At 39.5% G+C, this 19,328-nt stretch overlaps 1 protein-coding gene across 1 annotated transcript in view; it reads left to right on the forward strand.

Annotated features, from left to right (window-relative positions):
* LOC308199620 (uncharacterized protein) overlaps positions 1–19,328 on the forward strand; it is a 372,210-nt gene that overhangs the window by 94,515 nt on the left and 258,367 nt on the right. The window contains exons 10-11 of the mRNA XM_080604046.1: positions 12,779–15,559; positions 18,691–19,146. The gene's annotated coding sequence lies outside the window, so the exon portion shown is untranslated. The remainder of the gene's footprint in view (positions 1–12,778; positions 15,560–18,690; positions 19,147–19,328) is intronic.

The raw sequence follows: 19,328 nt of genomic DNA on the forward strand, positions 1-19,328 counted from the left end.
TCTTCTTGTAAAGAAGTTAATATAATAGTACAGATGTTAAAATATGGCACGTGGTTGGCAAGATTTCTCTTCCCTGGTGTATCTCATCATTCACTGCACTTCTTAAACTTCCACCATTGTTACTGCTATAGCAGCGAATGCATCATTAAAAAGATGTGTGCACTTAAAGATATTCTTTTCTTCTATGTAGTATGTGTTTCACACCTTCAACTGCAGACAGGGTAATTTGTCCCCCCCTCAATTCTGTTTCCTCACACTACTATATAAATCCCCCTAAATATGGGGAGGGGCAAGCATGAAAAAAAAAAAAAGTTAAAAGTGGCAGGAGCAGCAAGCAATACATTTTGGCTGAAGTTTGGCGTCATTTCGAAGACAGAATTGTGAGCTACAAATGCCACAAAGATTGAGTTGAAATTTCAAGCAGTTGCAGAGATGCTGGCATTTTGGAAGGCATCTGCAATTTTTGAAGAAAGGGAAATTGAGTTACAGGTGGCAAGTATTGAAATATAATAAGCAAGGAGAGAGCGAGATTACGGAGGATTTATGCAAGAAAATTGAAAACTATGAAATCTATAGAAAATCTAACATTGCATTCACTGTGGAGAGAATGTTTCAGGTTAGAGTGAATGGGACAGAATTGTATGTAAGACAACGTGCGTGGCTGTCAACAGGGAAGAAAGATTTGTTGAGCACCTGTGGGGAACGAATTGCAGTGATCTGGTTGAAAGAGGCTGAAATCATTTTTTGCAGGTGCTCACATCTTAAATATGCTTCCTTTAATTTTAGATATTTCTTAATTTAGCTGGCTCATGTTTTCAATTTGTTTTTAATGCAAATAATTGGATCATACATAAGGCATACTTTCAGGCGTTGAACTATACCAGCTTGAATGCTTTGTGAGGAGTTAAGAGTCACTTTATCCTTTGATCCATGCTCACAGGGCAGGATCCCACAGCTGACTGCCAGCAATGCTATAAGTAGGTAATAGCAGCCAAGAAAATGCACGCATGCACACACAGACAGTGTCCTAGGTAGAAAGACTCCAGGTTCTGCCAGGATGTACTGCCCCGTCCCTTTTTATTTTTTGGTAATAGTAATACTTATCTTAAATCTCTGGACAGCTTATAAAGGAATCGAGACATAATTATTCTCTTTTTACGCTCCCTAAGAACACCCTTTAGAAGAAAGCATTCCTCTGCAGTGAGTCATGTGAGAAGCTGGACAAAGGAGTCAGCCTTTTTAAATCCATGCATTCCACAGCTGTGGAATTATTTTTAATCTTAAAATAGTTTTATATTTGAAAAATAAAAAAAAAAGGCCTATTTATACACACACATATGTCTATGTGTATGTATGTATATATGTAACACAAAATTAAAATGCTGACACTAGACAAACTATTTCTGGAATCTCTTGCTGAGGACAACTTTCATATCTTCTTCCAAGTCTAAGAAGAAAAATGTTTGAGCAGCTTTAGACTTTCTTGATTATTGTAAATTTGTTTCCTCACCCCATTATTGATTTTTTTTCCCTTATTATTTTCTGACATTCTTGCGAGAAATTTAAGATCAGCAATATTTTAAGGTACCAGTTCTTCTATATGTAGTATGAATAATGGACCAAGTGAGATATGCCTACCCCTGTTGCTTTTATTGTTTTGTGTCTTGTAGAAATCAAATATTTCTGGGGCTCAGCCAAAGCAGATGCAGGTCGAGGTGATGAGATGGATCGATTGAATACATCTCTAATAATAACTGCAGATTTCCAAAACCATTGCATTTGTCTGAGCGCTGCTAGCTGCCAATCTAGAAACAGCTGAGTGTACTCCTGCAGTCCTTCCCAAGCAATTGGCCATACTGCCCATTCAAAACATCTTGGATCTGCTAGTTTTTTACTAAATTCAGGTTCAGGCTACTAGGACTTGCTCTGGTATATTTTAAGCCATAACACTCCTTGTACTGCCCACACAGTATCTAACGTGGTGAATGTAAGGGCTTGGCCTATCCTCCTGACCTGACACCCTGTGTAGAGCATGGCTCTGGCTGTGGTCAGGCTGCTCAAGGGACTTCCCTGAGGACCCCTCAGATGGCACACACGGTGCACGAGCGCTTTACCAACTAAAGGAGGAGCAAGAACACAAAACTAATCAAATCACCCTGGATGCACCCTGCAGAGCCAGGAGACGAGCCCCACATCTTTTGGTCTCTCCCAGTGTGCTTGCAGCAGCACATCTGTATATCTAAGCAGAGGACAAAGTGTTGGAGTTGTAGCTCAGCTCTAATTGCATATTGCTGCTGGTAAATTCTATACAGTTTACGCAGTTTAATGCAAAACTGAATGTACTTTGGGCCCTGCTGGGTGAGTTAAGCAGATGTTTATCGTGTTGCTTTAACAAGCAGGTTAATATTTCTTGTCAATACATAATCATTCCTGTGCAGCAAAGAGTATTTCAACAAGTTTGTGTATAAGTCAAGACTCTTCCGAATCTTGAATCTTCAGGGGGTGTTTAGTTATCATTAAATTATTTCTTACAAGGGAAACATCTTGAGGATACTGTCAACATTTACAGTTATCTTTTGCTGCCTCATTGCTTTTTTCATTTTGAATAATGATAATTTCTGCTACAACTTAAAGTTGACACTCAATTTTCATATTTCATTGGATATTTTAGACAGCTTTATTGCAGTTATTTTTCCTTCTGTCCTGAGAGAATTAATTCAATCTATTGTCACACACCAGTCCCACACCATTAGTAAACTCTTCATCAGGTTTGCAATCCAGCATGCTTCTCCTCCATATATCACTTGCTTCTTTCCACTGGGCAATAAAAAGGAATATCTGACTGATACGTCCTATCTATACTACACGAGTTACTGCTCTGTTACTCAGAGCAAGTGGTCACTTCTCACTGTCCTGGTGCTCTTCAACTAAATTGGGGTGCAGAAGGCACTGAAGCTCAAGAAGGCACTCAAGCTGAACTTGAATGCAAGGCTGAGGAATTTATGGTGGATGTGCTTAACTATAGGAAAGAGTGGAAGAATTTGAAGAGGGCAGTGGTGTATCAGATTGATGGGCAGGGGAGATCGTTTTGATAGTTGCCTTTTGGGTAGACTAGAGATCAGTAGTATTGATTAAGAGCAAGTGAGGACACAGAGGAAGAGACTGCATTGATGTAGCTAGAAATGTATTGGGGTGACAAGTTTTCTACTACAGTATTCCCTATAAGATGGTATCCTGCTTTAAATCATGTAGCAAGATTGCCAAAATACAAGATTTCCAATTTAAGAGAAACTTTGATTTCACTCAAGCTTAGCAGAGCTCCATTTATAAGATCCTTATAAAATGGATTTTTTTTCTTTTTAGGATTCTGATTCATGGTGCATTCAGTAAGGATGGAACTTAGCAGCTTGGGGCAGTTTGACTTCTTGTCTTGTTGAGAAGGACATCTGAGGTCAATGGCTGCATTTGGTGTTGTCATGTACCCGGCTTTGGATGATACTCTCCACAGCTTATGAACTCCTTTTTCCATACCTCTTTTCCTGTTTCTGGGTGAAGTGCCTCAAGTCAGTGGAGCTTGAGCTGATTCCAGAATTTACAGCCTCTGAAATCTGCCTCTAGGACTCTGAAAGTCTTGGTCAAAGCCAGGACTTTGGGACTTCAAGGTACTGAGCTTCAGAACAAGATGGCTGCAAGTCCAAGTTTAGTGAATCGCAAATTTTGAGTTATTTGCAGAGATATATCTGGGCAGTCGTAATCTTGACAGTGCTGCTTTGTACTACAGTCTACCACTGTAACTTGCTTTGAGACGTGTAGCTTTTTTCTAGAACCATATTAGATACCAACAGCGTCTGCTTTTGTCAGTCATCTGTTTATAAGTACTACAATACTCATAAATTAACCGGAGTTAATTTATACATATTTTTATATATGCACAAGTAGTTTGATACCTCCAGCTGGGAATATCTTCAGACTTAAAATTGTTTTCCCATGCTGCATGCTAAATTGCAAATCAAAGCCACTGCTTCATTGTCATATTTAAAGACATCTCCCCCTTTCTAGTGCCATGAACCAAATAGTGCACATGGACTAAAACTTGATTCAATCGACCAGGCATAAGACTGTGAAAATAATTTTAAACCAAATGCAGTCAAGGGTGAAGTTCGGCAGATGTAGCACTTTGAGTCCAAACTTTTCTCCGTAATGTTTCACTCCTGAGTGCAATCTGCAGTAAAGTATAATGAGGTGTCAGTTTTACCCACTCTATGCAAACTAATGAAGGATATTAAAGATGTAGCATGGTTAATACAATGATTTCAGTTTTACATTTCCCTAACCCCCCGTCCATCTTGCTTGTTTGCTTTCCAGCTAAATACTGTAAATGAAAGCAATAATGACTGATAAGAGTAAACACACTTTGCAACGTGCAAAGCAAACACTGACAAACCAGAGCAGTATAGCAGCAATAAAGGTCACTTGTTCTCTAGAGGCCGTAAAAAAGACAGTTACCTTTAGTGAACCCCAAAGTGTCTTCTATTCTGATTACTGTTAGCAAGTGAAACAAAATTATTCCTTTTTTCAAGTTTCGTGGTGCAGAATGCTGCTGAAATATAACCAGGGGAACACAAAGTCAGAATTAGTCAGTGACAAATAAAATGAGTAAATTACTGTTAGGACTGGCCTGGAAAATATCATCTATTTCCTTTTTCATTACCAGAAATAAGTTTGTGTTTGAATATTTCCTCTGCCTTCTAAACACTTTTCTTGGACATGTAGGTGGGGATATTCAGAAACAGTTTTGGAGAATTCCATGTGTTTTTTGGTTTTGGTGGTGTTTTTTTGGGGGGGAAGGGAATTCCCATTTGAGCTGACCTTCTGGGAGATCACTGGATAATCATCAAGTTGAGAGCTTAAAGTGGAGGAATAAATTGGTTCCTTCAGGTTCATCTAGATTTGTTTAATAGGTTCAGGATCTCTTTGCCTACTTGTTATTAATTCTTGAATGTGCAGATATTTTGCAAATATTGAATTATATACTATACAGAAGCACGCAAACTTTGAAATGTCCAAGAGACCTAATCTGAATATATGTAAAGCATCTCTCTCTAGAAAACACTTTTTTCCTATGGCTTTTGCGAAGCACCTGGAAGATCAAAAATGGCTGAAAGAAATATGTTACAGGAGTGGTGCTTTTGTTGCAGTGTGCCATTCTTTCTTTAACTTCACACCATGATAAAATATTCTTTTCATATCCTCTGTACATGATAAATTAACAACTCGTCTAGATTTAAGTGGATTTTTTCAAAAATTTTTAGAACTGAAATAGCCATATTTACTTGTAGAAATATTAAAATAAGGAAAATACTCTCATTTAATTTTAGTCATGTTGAAATTAAAGGCAAATGTGTTGGTATAGATCTAAGGAAGGATTTACAGGAGGAATTAATTGCAGTTCTGTATCATTACTCAGACTGTATCACAAAATTAAGCTATTTTAACAGGATTTCTGTAATGAAACTAAAAAGAGAATTCTTGGGAAATATTTCCTAGAAAAATGGATACCTGCCTACGCTTAAATTGGTGATTGTTTTGTTTTGTTGTTGAATCCATATTTAAGAGTTTAATGCACAAATAACATAAATAGAGGTTTGTAGTTTAATCCTTTCTAGGAAAATATCTTGAAGGAGTTTTGTCTGAATTCAATATTCACAGCTCCGAGAGGGGCAAATGCAATTTCTCAGGACAGTGTCACTGCTATAGTCAAGGAAAAAATGCAGGCAGAGAACAGGCAGCATTATCTGGAAGGTCAGGAACAAATTAAATAAAAGATTGGAGCTGTCACTGTTGTAGATTGTTATGTGGAAGAGACAGGTGTGTGTAAAAATATTGCATTGATATAAGGACATTATTGCTGCTGGTTGTAGCTGTGATTTACATGCTGATGGTGATATCTGTGGTTCTTGTAGCATGTAAATGATTTTCATAACAAATCTGCTTAGCAAGGTAAAAACATTCCTTAAATGTCTTTTAGCATACACGACCTCCCCAATTGCACCTGTATCGCGCGCTGTAGATACTACTCAAAGCGGTTTATTTTACCGGTGTGGCCGAGAAGAGCAGGGTGTGAGGAAGCCAAGTGAGCAGCAGGAGCCATGGCAATTCAGTGAAACAATTCAGTTTCCTAATGATATTGTTTTCTTTTGATACAGCTTTACATGTAAAACCGCAATGCATGCTCTGCCCAGATCTGGAGTTGATTGCTCTGATGTTTACTACAGTTTTCACTGTTCGTTCGTAAAGGGTTTGCTATTCTAATGCAGAATATCAGAAAATACTCCTTCCTTTGGGGAAAAAATAAGTCACTATAGCGTTCTAAATATAATGAAATATTCTACAAAACAAAAATGAGGAATAGATTAATACCCATGCTTAAATATGAATTGTTTAATGTTTGGTAGAAGTGTTGTTTAATTTCACTTAGAAAAATTGAACAGTGCTAGTCAGGCTGGTACGTCCTTACAGTAAAAATAACAGCATGGAGGCACCTTTGCTGTCCCAGTGTCAATAAAATGGCAGTAAAATAACACAGTCCTGCCTCATGGCAGAACATGTACGTCTAGCATGATCTCGTTAGTTCAAGGGTATGCACGTGCTCTTAGATGTCAACGTAGACAGAATGGAGATAAGGAGTTAAGGAGTCATATACATTAGATGGTGAAACCGGTAACTCCGCCTTTGAGGGGATTAATGAGATTTGCTCTGTGAAAGAACTTTCTATATTGTCATCTGAACTGTGGAAATCTGGATATCTATTTTCTCTGTTTCACATCAGTGACGTTTTATGGAAGAAATACGTCTGAATATGTGTGTATATATATGCATGATTATGCAAAGGAAAACTAAATTACAGCTTACAGCTGCACAAACTGCTACAATGGAAGGATCAAAAAGCGGTGGTATGGTTTCAGAAAGAACTTGCTGTAATAAAATATGAACAGAAAAATCAATATGCAATATGCAGGTTTTATGGGAATTGGTTTTACAATGGGTTTAGAGAGATTAGTGCAATCTGGACAGTGTTGACTGTAGTGTCTGTTTTGTGGTATGAGGAAAGACATTTACTGGATTTACTACACACAAAGATTTCATAACAGTTACAGCACTAAAACCGAAACACTTGCGATGCCTGTGGCTGTGTGTCGTGCACATCCCGTATGACGGAGCACGGTGGACATCCTGCGGCTGGTGCTGCTTCCAGTCCTCCCATGCAGGCTTTCCAGCTTGGGTCCTTTACCAGAAGACTCTGCAAGGTGAATTTCACTTCTCCACATTGCCAAAGAAATTGGTTTGTCCAAGTTTTCTACTATTTTTTTTTCCAGATATCCCCTGTAGCCATATCAGTTTGGGTTTCTTAGTGGGAGCGCTCTTCCATCTCTGGTTGCATCTGCGCTCTTGAAGGTTGTTGAAGAGGCAGTGAGAGGGACAGCATGTGAAGGATTTATATAAAAGAGCACTGACACCCTTTAATTTATTACAAGCAGCTTTAATAACAGTGTAGGTATCAAAAGCTGAACTGAAGCTTTTGTAAGAAGTAAGGAGATGAAATGTAATAGGCTGTATACATGGTTGAAATATCATTGCTACTTAAAGTACAGCACTTACACTCAGAGTGCTCTCTAATCCATTTTAAATTGAATATGAATAGTTCAGTGATAATGCCATTTTTTTTTTTCATCAGTGTGTTGTTTTTCTAAAACACAATCATGGATCTTAAAAGCCCCACACTTCTGCCTCAGCCTGTTCTGGCATGGTTTTATATTTGCTACGCATATGTACATATGGTAGTATGTTTTAGACTTTGTAACAGCACAGGGGTTGATATATTGAATAAACATTTCAGCCTGGGGCTTACCAGGAGGTGTAGAAAGGGCTTCAGTCTTGCCCTTCGCTCCCATTTCCATCTCCCTGCTGCAAGCAGGTGCCAAGGGGGATGCATCCCAGGGGACAGACTCTAGCTGGACCCACGTGAGTGCTGGGGGCTAGGTCCTGTGCGTGATGCATCCACTCCTAACACAACCTGTTGGGTTCATTGGATTAAGTCCACCCCAGAAATTTCAAAACAAGACATTAAAATGCCACAGCAGGGAGAAAGGAAAGACCAGGGTAAGCCTAACACGGTTTGTAAGCCCTGCAATGCAACAGCTGATGCCCCTTGAAAAGCCTTGCCGGTTATTAATTTATGCTTGAATGTTACTGGTTACATCAAGAGAAGTAAACCTTTGGCCCCTGTTGGTGGCCCAAGTGTGCATGCACACACAAAAAAGTGAGTGGCAGACTGCCATTTTACTACCATTAAAAGGAATCTCAGTATTTTCTCAAACCAAGAGAAGCGCAGTGCTATTTTTTAAAGGGTTTTCAAAGTCAGAAGGAGTTCACTGAAGGAAAAGGGGAATGAAGGTACGGTTATTTACACCAAAATCTACTTGGGCAAAAAGAGACATTGTTTTTCATGCCATCGTATTTTTAATAATTATTAGAGATGTTGGTTTTCATTTTGTCAGCAGAGGCCAAAAAAAAAAAAAAAGTGGTTGTAAAACTCTTCTGTCAGTGATGCCTTCGATGGAAACAAGCTAGTAAGTGAGAACAGAAATTCTGCTTCTGGAAGTGCTCTTGTGCAAGCAGTGCCGCATCCTGTTCATTTTTTGGAAGCGGGTCTTTATCCATCCCCATGAAATGCCCAGGGTTGCTGAGATTTATTAGCAAGGTGAGCTGGCTCCTGTCATGTGAAATATTATTAATGGCTTTGTGACAATTCACATAAATTGCATCATGTGAACTTCCATTATCACGCTCATCTGTAACCTCCTAAAAATGCCAAGGTTGTTAGTTATTTATATTCTTCCTCTTATTTCAGTGACCTCAAATTATATCATTGCTTTTCATTTCACAACTGTTTTTGCCCTTCACAATAGTTTCTATTATTTTATTTGTCACGGAAGTCAAGCAGATTAGTAAAGCAATATTCTCAGCCAGCCTTAAAGCCTGGTCAGGTTTAAACTGCTTGTTTCTCTGTAAACCAGCTGTACATTTAAAACAGCTCCTGTAAAGCAGCTTACATACCTGTGTTTACAGCTTTTGGGCAGCTTAGCCCAGCAGAATTCATTTCATACTGTTGACATTGAACAGGCAGAGCAAGAGCCGGAATAGAATGGGATCTAAAAATAAGGCTCTGGCGAGGTACCTGCACACGGGAGGTGCTCAGTGGCTTTCACCAAACTGGTTTCAGAGTATCTGAGGTTTCAGAGTACCTGAACAATGACTGTAAACACAATGCAGTGAGGACAAAACGAGGATGCAGATCTTCCTTTATTAAGGTCTTGAGTGAGCAGTGTTGAAAGCAAATGTGAGCGGGATTCCTAATGCACGAGAAGGAAATGGGCTCTCAGGGACAGTGAGAATGGCAACCTGGACGGTGGCTCGATGGGTGTGAACGGTCTGAGTCGTCGTGCTTGTGGTAGCAGCTATCACACAGTCGTCATACAGGATGTCAAAGGAATGGCCTTACGTAACAACTCTGCCTTGAATCGTACTTAATCAATTCCAGCCTTTTCCCGTGTATAATTTATACGGCAAATAATTTTTGCATGGCTAACAACTAAATGGTGCTATGGATCAAATAAAGTATTAAACATGAATACTAATCAAATAATGAATGCTGCTACAAGTTTTTATCAATGCTGGAGGAGTGATGGTGGATATCGGAATAGATTTACGGCTGCTTGATGTCCTGACGGCAGGACAAACAAAGTGCATATATGACCCGAGGAAACTGTAATAATGCCTAAATATTTGTAGTCTTTGTGTATACTTTGGTAATAATTTTCTGTGAGTCACCTGCAACTGTAGTGTGACACACATAAACGTTCATGGTATTGGGACGTTGTTCTTAGTCTTTTCCAAATAGATGCTGGGAGGTATAAAATTCACTCCATCTTTAGACAGCATTCCTTTAAAGAAAAGTTTGAAAGAAAAATGAAGTAGACGAGTTTCCTCAAAGTCATTCCCCAGGGAAATGTTCAGGAGCGTTAAGCTGTGCAAAGCAAGCACAGCTAGAGTAGTTCCTTACACCTGTTTCTAAAAGTATTTCTGCTGTAACATTTCTCAGCAGCAGAGGTACCGCTAACATCACATTTAAATTCAGTGCTGTAAGATTGGCTGCATTTGGTTGGGATATTGATCCAGGTACCCCCAAGGGCTTTGAGGAGTGAAATATTTTGGAGTGAGGGAAAGCTGGAATGGTGACAAGTGCTTCCTTCCAAAGGAAAGCCCAGTCCTGCCTATATCTTGTGCTTCTGCTTTTGTGTCGTGAAGATCCAAGGTAAGAGAAAATTAGATGGGAATGCAGTTTTGGATGTAACTCTCCTGACTGTCTCTTCTGAGAGCTTTGGTGGGAGCAGCATCCTCCTTTTCCTCCTCCATGCCTCATTTTTGGGTGGGGGATCACCACTCTCCTCCCAACTTGCCCATCTTCCCTGGCACCTGGCTGTCCTGTGCCTCTTGTGCCATCGCTGGGGCATGCGATGTGGGCTCCCCTCCCTTCTCCTCATTCACTTCTGCTTTGTCTGAGAACCAAACCACAATTAAGTGCAGGCAGCTGCCAAAGTGTGCCAAAATTTATTTTACAGGCCTTGCCCAGCTCCCGGCCCCCTGGGCTGCTGAAAAGCAGCGCGGCCAACACGCGAGCGAGCCAGCAGGCACGGCACCTGGCACACCCCGGGGTGCCAGGGGGACAAAAGGATCTTCCCCAGCATCCCCAAAAGCTGACCGGCAAGGTGTCCGCAGCAGGGTCCCGAGCAGCACCACGCTCCCATCGTGGCTGGCACCGTACAAACACAAAAGGAGGAACAGCTCCTGCTCCACGAGAGGCTGTAGCCAAAATAAAGCAGATAAGGGAAAAGAATGAGAAAGGAGCGGGAGGTGAAATGTTTTGACCAACTCAAAGCAGGCGCTTGGCAAGGCAAAATACAGAAATTAAGGTTTCAAGCTGTGTCCTATAGACCATGTTATTTTTCCTGTTGATAACACTAACAAATACTTAGGAAAACAAGTTACATTATTTAAAAATTAAAAAAAAAAAGAAAGAAAAAAAAAAGAAAAAGAAAGCTTTATTTGCTTTTGCTTCCAAGATATAAAATTGGGGAATTGTTCTAATCCTATTAAAAATGCTTGGTGGACTTTTAATAAGAACTTTGGTCTTATTTTCCAAAGAAAAACCAAAACAAAACAGACAAAAAAAACTAAATGCAACAGTGCTTCAGAAGAAGTTGGTGAAATAGGTAGCCAATCTCCAGGAAAGACACAGCTTCTCCATGGACTTGTACTGCCTAACTAGATGAACGCTTCTGCTGATTGCATATTTTCCTTAATTTGAGTTGGTAACATTATTCTACAGCTTTTGTACAAGTAATCTTTAAGAATTTAAGGCTAAAACTGGGATGTATTTAATATCTTGTATGATAACATGTATTGTCTCTATTAAATTTAAAGAATTTAGTGCAATTTGAGTAAAAATAGAGAATTAATTCTGAGATAAAATTACATTTCAAAAATAATTTTTTACATTTTTAAAAATAGGAGTATTAATTTTTAGGGTGGACTTGCTAAAGCATGGAGAATTCACTTTTTAACATCTGGTATCTCAAGATATTCAGTTGAATAGTTAAACCAAGCGCTCTGGCAAAGTTACAGCGTTCAGCTTTGGGCTCCTTGCACCAGCGACAGGCTCTTCAGCTGTTCTAAGAGAAGGCTGATGTTTGTGCTCCTTATCCAAGGTTAATTCCTGTCCCCTCCTTGGAGGGGCCTCAGCATGATGTAGAGAAATGAACAAAAGGCAATAATTCTGGTCATGAGCAGGTGGAAATGAATTTGAATTTACAGGACAAGTACGTGGGAAAGCAAACAAAGGTGTAAAAATAAAATAAAAAACCCTGATGCAGGTAAGAACACTTCCTGTGGAACGAGTACTTGTTCTTTTTATTAGATTATAAATCAACATTGAATGAGTTGTCACTCTTCCGAAGCTGGTTCTTCTATTTATTCCTTCCCTATGTTGAGTGTTTTTGCACAGAACGTCTTTCTATAAGCTTTGTCAAAATGAGAACGCCTGGAATGGCTTGAAGTACACCAGCAGCCTCATACTGAATTTATTTTCATTAGAAAGACATTTCAATCTGCAGACAATAAACTGTAAGGTTTGTGGTGGGAGCAGTATGCTCCGAAATCCAACTGACTGGTTTTATTAGGGCACTATAATTGTCAGAATGGCCTGGATTGCTTTCGTCTTCCTTTATGGAAGCTGGTATATAGGAAACCAGAAAGTGGCCATCACGTTGTCTGTGCTCAACTTGTAGTTCTCACGTCTGATTTTCAGTACTGTCTTATACCACTATTTCTTGTCTTCTCACTAAGCTTTTAAATTTAAAATTAAAAAAAAAAAAAAAAAGACAGGGGCTTTTAGGGATGCGTGATGCTACCCTAAACGTATAAACTGAGACTGCTTGCTGGAGTGAAATTACTAGCAGAAATGTAAATCAATTCTGTCGAAGTTGGAAATGTAACGTGTTTGCATTATGCTATCCTTTTGTAATTGCCAGATTACACAGCACTTCCGTGAAGTTATTAATTATTCCAGAGTGACAACCTGACAAAACAGGAGTCAAAAGGGGCTACTGCAGAGGGTTGTTTGAACCCTACGAGTGCTCCCTAGCCTTTTTTTTTCTAGATCTCCACGCTGAAGGGAGCACACCCCTCCTAGACACACTGCTGACCCTTCCCTGAAGAGCAGCGGTTTGCAGGAGCTGAGGCAGGCGGTGGTCCTCAGCAGCAGGTCTGTCTCCAATTCTTATTCCAAAGTATGTTTTCTCAGGTATCTGCATTCCTTTGGATGGCATATATTCTTTTATTAAAATGAATGTCTTGGCTCTGTACTTGGTTATTCCTTAAGCATGTGAAGGATGGCAGGCTGGAATGATTAATTAATAAGGGTTTGCAAGAGCCTATTGCCCTATGCCAAGTTTTCCTAAAAAAAAATTCAATATATATTTTTTTTAAGAGGCTTGGGAAGGCAATTAATTTTTTATCTATTTATTATTGTTTCACCTTGAGATGGGAACAGCAAGTACTTTGATAAATGGGATCAAAAGTTTGTCTACCTTCAAAACTTTTTTTGCAAGTCTCTGCACTGTTTGGTGTTAGTTTGTTTGGGATTTCCTTACAAGCGGCACTTCTCCGAGTCTAACCATACCCCATCGCTTCCCCTTCCAGTATGAGAAAGGGGACTGTTCCTCTCCTTTGTCAATTTAGGAACAAAGCCCCTTTATCAATACTGGTAGGTCAGGTCTCAACTCTCTTGCCAGTGCTGTCACGTGTCCTATACTTTTAGCACAAGTTTGCCATCCCCATTTTGGTTTGGGGGCACTCTTTCTATTCCTAAAGAGACTTAAAGGCAATATTTTTTTTTCTTTCCAAAGTTAATTTTTGTTGTGGAATACATACAGCAGCCATTGACTGGACTAGAATGCAAGCATTTATAAAAATTATATCAGGGAGATATTTTTAGCATTTCTGGCTTTCAACAGCTCTGAAACTTGTTCCTTTTTTGTTCTCATCTTTTCTTTTGTATTGGATTTGCACTCTGCATTCAAGATGGTGGATATGCTACTACCATAGCAGCAGATGCTTCTCCTTGACATCAGGCGGTACTTATTTTCTGTAGCTATTCATCAAATAACTGTTTTGAAACAATCCTAAACTAGTCTTAAGCAGCACAGGTTTTGTGGAATTAGTGGAACAAGGTCGCATGGACACAAAGGAGAAAGTCCCCATCTTCTAATTGCAGCCTGGCAGAGGCAGTAAACCCGTTTATGTCTTTTATTTGTGCACAATGGAAGGAGCATTGTAAAGGTAATCTGCGGCTGTGATGTGACTTTTCCCTAGCCCCTAGTTGCAACAGGATTCTAATAAACTACGTGCAGAGAGCAATTTTTCATTTTGAGCTAAAAAATAAAATGACATCTCAACAGCAGCATCAGCACCAGTGACCTCAAGATTGCCCGTCACAGGCCATCAGTCCCTGAGCACCTGTCACATTTGGGGATTTCGGTAAAAAAAATGTCAGAGTGTCAACACATTTACCATATGAAACTTTTCTGTTAGTGTCTTCTCTTGTTTTATATCCCCATCATTCAAGCCTAAAGCGTTAAAAATCCTGCAAATGCTTTGGAAGTAGAGCAGCGATGTTTGGTAACAGAATGCTCATTTCCTTTAAGTACTTCCATCCAGCCCTGAAGAAGTAATCACTTTACAGAAGCTAATAAAGAATGGATTAAGCTACAGCTTTGAAGAACTCATCTCAAAAGGACCCTGAAACCACTGTCTAAAAGCAATATTATCAGTATTAGAAGCTGAAAAATTACACCAACAGATCTAGGTCAGTGCATTGTAAGGAGAAACAATAGAACTGATGTCAGAAATATTACCAAAAGTCTGCCTCTAGTAGTCGGGGGGGGATTTAAGTCAACTTTGTTTTCATTTGAAGGGTTTGTGGCATGAGTATGTAAATCTGTGTCCCCAGGTTTGAGATTTGGCTTCCAAAGCTCTGCTTTGGTGTCTTGTTTTAAAGGCCAACTGCTGTAGAGATCTTCACAAATGTATGTCACTGTATGTAGACTACTGAAAATATGTGTACGTATAAGCATAAGTGTATAAATAGATATTCTCAGTTCCCTTTAGAATGTTTTTTTTTTTTTTTGGTAGTGTGTTGTATATGAAAATATAACAATATATTGTGGCACCAGTGACATGCTTGGATGCCGTGCTGTATAGTTTCAATAGCAATCTGATCCAGTGTGTTTCCCAAAGTTGCTTTCCTGCTTGCTAATGCCCCAGTGGACCGATCAAAGCAGTGGCAGCTCAGGGAGTCAGGGCCTCTAAATGTGATCCTTGCTTAGAAAAAGCTTTCATTGACCTTAATAAAACAACTGAAGCATCAATATTATTAATTAATATTTAGACTGTAAGACTTGACACACTGCAAAGGCAAGGATCTGGTACGTGTTTTTTTTTTGTGGTTGTTGTTTTTTTCAGGGTTAGTCTTCTTTCCCCACAACTCAGAATTAATAGCTAAACCACAATTATTTACCTGATACTGTCATTCATGTATCATGTCTGTGAGCTGTACTTAATTTTCAAACTAAACTTGTGTCCTCCATTCTCATTGCCCAAAACCTCTCTTGGCAAAGAGCACCACGCACAGGGTACTGCTTTGACCTGTCTCAAAGATTCTCTGAACCCTAATTCCCCTTGCCTGGAAGTTATAAAGCCCCACAAGCTAAAACAGAGGGCAATGGGGCAGCAGCCAGGTGTAGATTATCCACTTACAGGCCACAGCTGCTTGCTTCTGCCAAAAGTAAGTGGCAAGTTTCCAGCAGGAGATATTGGTAAAAACTCTCTACGGAGGGCACGACAAAGGGAGGGACATCAGCAGAGATGTGCACAGCTTTGTGTAAGTGTCCTTCTTAAAGTACCTGAAAAAAACATGGATTGTATTTTGTTGAGTTGTGAACATTTTGTTCCTTTTGCATCTGCTTCCCTAAAGGGAAGAAGCCAAGGAGATGCCGTATGCTGCAAGTGCATTGTTTAAAGTGAAACCCGTGAAAGACGCGTGTGTATGTGTATGCATGTGTGTATACACGTATATATACACATATGAGATCTGAAGTCTTGAGGACGTGTTCCTGAAGAATATTATATATATTATAGCAGTGCGTCACATGAAACATTTAATCACAATAGGATGTTAATACAGACTTTTTTTTTTCATTGTGAGCAATAAAAAGATTTCACATTGTTTTATCACTTCTGTTGGAAGCACAACTTTAATGATATGATAATGGGGGTGGGGGAAGATAACTGGAGTGTCTATGACAAAATTATAAAGTTCTTTTTTTTCTCTGTGAATGCTCATGGATACTGGGGAACTACCTATCATGTAGCTGTTTGATTTGATTGTGTATATTATTGCAAGAGGTAATTAAGCTTCTGAGGGGGAGGGGGGAGCAGAAATAAAAAGTGCCAGAATAAAATGAGTTGCATAGCTACAGGAAAGCTATTTTAAAAAATCAATTATTCTCTGAAACATGAGAAGCTCCATTTCAGAAATTACAACAAAAGCAACTGCTGGTAACCACCCTGCTATATATCCATATCTCAAAATAGTACAAACACTTACAGAGAGAAAGCCAAGTCATTCATTATAGAATGCCCCCAGGACATATATTTTCTCCAAGTGAACTTCACATTCCTCTTTTGCAGAGGAAAGCAAATCTAAAATAAAGAGAAATGCTTAGCAAGGAAACTACAGTGGCCTTAAAAGTTTATGTGGAGCAAAATATGTATGGAAAGTGTAGTGATTACTGTGTGTCAGTTCAGATTATTCATATTATTTAAATTTTTAGAATGTTTAAAATCCCTTTTTATTAAAAGAAAATGACAACAACAACTTTGTCTACAGGCGTAACTGTTCATTGTGATGCTTCCTTTCTTTTAAATAATTAACCTTCGGTACACTTAACCTGCAGTTAAGCAGCATTAAAGGATTGGAGAGGAAGAAGCTATTTTGTACATCTGATCTACCACTAGAGATTGTTACTTGTGTGAAATGACAGTATGTTATGCAAAAGTCTGGATATAAATCATGGAAAAGCAGCCAATATGTACAGTAGTATACTTGCAATATAATGGCTTTCCCACAAGGGAAATTACAGTTTTGCAAAATTGGCAAGTTAGACACAGAAAAGAGCCCTTTCGAAATTGATTTTTTTCTGCTATTACTTTTTGATGATAAGACAATAAATTACTGTGTTATACTAATTTATAATTTGGCTTCTAAATATTTAACTTTAGTAAGGGATTAACAAAGCTGATGTGTAGCACTCAGCAAGGTAAAGAGACTTTGCTTTTGACTGTTTTCTGAGGGATTTGATGTCTGACGTCTCCGTAGAGCTTTGCCCTGTAATGGTTGTCTTAGTGCATTACAAATCTGGCCCTTTGCAAGATGGATTAACTCTGGACCTTTGCTTGACAGATTAGTTCAACATACAAGAGAACTTTGATCGTTTATGTACAATGCAGTGGCCTCTAATGAGTTCATTTTTAAGTACTTTTTCAGTACGAGCAAGAAAATAATCTCAGTTTCTGCAGCGTTCTTCCTTCCTTTTTCCTAATATAAAATGTTACCCCTCACTGAGATATATTTTCTTCCAAAAGATCAGTTAATTGGGATCTAAGCCAACAACTCTTCTAGCTCATTGCCCTCCCTCCAAGTTTCTTCCTCTTCGAGACCTCACAACACAGCTGGATGACATTCTCTGATAACATGGCGGAGCAAAGCAGTTGTAGTTATAATATTGAGCACATAGGATGAGCAACACACCAAAACCATAGCTTTTTGCTGCTGTAATTTTATGTAAAGTAATTAATGATGTAAACATAAATTTTTATGCTTTTGATCGAGTCAGGGTTGTTCAGCAACTTCAGTCAGGCTCCCGAAAGAGAGTTTTTGACCAAAAAAAATAAGATAAAATAAAATCATCTATTCACATTTTTCTCTCTTGCGAAGTGTAACGTAGTGTAAATCCCCCATATGGATAAGGAAGGACTGATGAACCTAAGTCAACCTACTGCCCTTGTAGGACAAAATGACAGACTGGTCATTGAGCTAAAACAGGGCTGCCAGTTTTAGGAGTGCAAGCTACAGCAGTTTGCTTGCACCACTGAGCCAGATTTCATTATTAATAATAATAACCATTTTAGGGAGTTCCTGGAGACTCGTCAGAAATAAGTTTACCTCTGAAAAGATGTTAGCTAGCAAGAGATGTTGCTTTTGCTGAAGCAGAGGCAGATGGAGACTGGGGGAGAGGATGTCACAGAGAACTATGCAGCTTGGCAAACTCCGTGTGGTTCCCTGGTGGGTTTTGGTTTGGTGTGATTTCTGTTTTTTGTTGTTGTGCTTTGGTGGTAGTGTTTTGTTTTGTTTCTTTCCCCTCCTGTCCTTTGCTGGTTTGCTGAGGAGAGATTGCTGGATGAAAAACAGAAAGAACAAGAGCAGAAGGTTGGAGCAATGACTGTAATGAAAGACATTTTCTTCCTTTGAAACACTGTCCAACGCACGTGAGCTGGAGAAATGAGACCATGGTCTCGCGAAAACCCAGGTCTCCTCCAGTTTCTCTGACTTGGGACCCACGAGTTTCACAGCAGTGAGCCTGCAACTGCCCAGAGAGGGCTTCTGACATTAAATGGAGTCTGAACCAGTATGGAACAAATGCATCTCTTTCTAGGGCAAAAGCGAGGGAGTATGTTATGAAATTAAGGCCCCATGATTACATGCTTGTGTTTTTTTGCTTGGAGTAAGGACATCAACTCTCATGAGCCACTTAGACTCGTGTCAAGGCTGTTGCAGATCTGTAGGAGTGAATGTATGTTGCTGAGTAAGTTGAGAGCTTTTTTTAAGAAAGGGCATAGGCCTATACCAAACGTTGCTCGTGAAGGTGGCCCCAGAGCCGTTACCCCAGATTGAAGGCTGGTAGCAGCTCCTTCACAGTGAGCCCACGCAGATCCTATTTTTGTGTCTATTAGAGAACAGATGTCATGTGTATGCATCAGCAGATTTATCCAGACGCCCGTCACTCCAAGCGGGAGGACTGGTGACCTGAGGCCTGACATCTGCCTGCTGCAGCAGAATTGAAAGACACCAACTTACTTTCAGGATGTGGAGACCACCTAAGCAGACCTGAATTTATGAAGACAGGTGTCTGAGGCTGAACAGGTGAAAATCACTTGCTAAAAATAGAGGTTAGTTCAGGGTAGAAGAGACATGACCTCTTTCGCACCTTGGTTCACCAACAGTATCTACGGAAAACACCTGTGACAGATCCCTTCAGCAAAATATCCCCAGGAACAAGGTGGTAAAATGGTAGTTATGCCGCTTTTCTACTGTTTGTGATACTCATCAAAGAAGGCAGTACTCTGCCTGAGAGACTGAGCCACGCGATTGCAGTAACTTGGGACAAACGAGGCAAAACTCAAAAGCAGGTATGTGAGAAATTTTCAGTTTTCTTTCTGTCTTTCATTCATGTCAAGATGGATAGAATTGTGGATTTTTGTTCTTTTGGGAGAAAAGTGTCCTTAATGATTTTTTTTAAACTGAAGATTAAACCTTCATTAAATTGAATCTTAGTTGTAATTAAGACTCCTACTGTGGGCTTTAAGCATTG

The sequence above is a fragment of the Anser brachyrhynchus genome (genome assembly GCF_964034855.1).
Source record: "Anser brachyrhynchus genome assembly, chromosome: 9".
Taxonomy (NCBI): Eukaryota; Metazoa; Chordata; class Aves; order Anseriformes; family Anatidae; genus Anser; species Anser brachyrhynchus.